A 1,421-nucleotide genomic window follows, 5' to 3' on the forward strand; every position below is an offset into this window, starting at 1 on the left:
GAAGGGAAGAAAGAAGGCAGGGAGGAAGGTGTCTGTATGGTGTGACATGAGCACAAATGTTATCTAAAACTTTTTACCTGCAGAGTCGGTTCCTGACCAGAGAAGTGAGGATGTCAGAGAAGAGTTTGTGTAGCGGGGTGGCTGCTGAAACATCTTTGGTCTCTGTAGGTTACGCTGTAAAAATAAACATAGCATGGTGGAGATAAGGTCCAAAGTTCAAAGGTCAAGGAGCAAGGAAGGAAGGAAGGAAGTACAGAGGAAAGAAGGAAGGAAGGGAAAAAGGTAGGAGGGAGGTAGGGAGAAAGGAAAAGAGGAAGGGAAGAAGGAAGGACAGAGGAAAGAAGGAAGGAGGGAATGGAAAGGAAAGAAGGAAGGGAGGAAAGAGAGAGGAAGGAAAGAAAGAGAAAGGAGGGAGGGAAGAAGGAAGGACAGAGGAAAGAAGGAAGGTAGGAAAGAAGGAAGGAGGCAAGGAGCAAGGAAGGAAGGAAGGAAGGAAGGGAAGAAGGAAGGGAAGGAAGGAAGGAAGGAAGGAAGGAAGGAAGGAAGTACAGAGGAAAGAAGGAAGGGAGGAAAGAAGGGAGGAAGGAGGGAGGAAGGAGGGAAGGAAGGAAAGGAGGGAAGGAGCAAGGAAGGAAGGAAGGAAGGGAAGAAGGAAGGGAAGGAAGGAAGGAAGGAAGTACAGAAGAAAGAAGGAAGTAAGGGAAAAAGGTAGGACAGAGGAAAGAAGGAAGGAGGGAAGGAAAGGAAAGAAGGAAGGGAGGAAAGAGAGAGGAAGGAAAGAAAGAGAGAAGGAGGGAGAGAAGAAGGAAGGACAGAGGAAAGAAGGAAGGTAGGAAAGAAGGAAGGAGGGAAGGACAGATGGAAGGAAGGAAGGGAGGAAGGAAGGAAGGAAAGGAGGGGGGAAGGAAGGGAAGAAGGAATGGAAGGAAGGAATGAAGGAAAGGAAAGAAGGAAGGGAGGAAAGAAGGGAGGAAGGGAGGAAGGGAGGAAGGAGGGAAGGAAGGAAAGGAGGGAAGGAACAAGGAAGGAAGGAAGGAAGGGAAGAAGGAAGGGAAGGAAGGAAGGAAGGAAGGAAGTACAGAGGAAAGAAGGAAGTAAGGGAAAAAGGTAGGACAGAGGAAAGAAGGAAGGAGGGAAGGAAAGGAAAGGAAAGAAGGAAGGGAGGAAAGAGAGAGGAAGGAAAGAAAGAGAGAAGGAGGGAGGGAAGAAGGAAGGACAGAGGAAAGAAGGAAGGTAGGAAAGAAGGAAGGAGGGAAGAACAGACAGAAGGAAGGAAGGGAGGAAGGAAGGAAGGAAAGGACGGGGGAAGGAAGGGAAGAAGGAATGGAAGGAAGAAATGAAGGAAAGGAAAGAAGGAAGGGAGGAAAGAAGGGAGGAAGGAGGGAAGGAAGGAAAGGAGGGAAGGAGCAAGGAAGGAAGGA

The sequence above is a fragment of the Scomber japonicus genome, chromosome 10 (genome assembly GCF_027409825.1).
Source record: "Scomber japonicus isolate fScoJap1 chromosome 10, fScoJap1.pri, whole genome shotgun sequence".
NCBI lineage: Eukaryota > Metazoa > Chordata > Actinopteri > Scombriformes > Scombridae > Scomber > Scomber japonicus.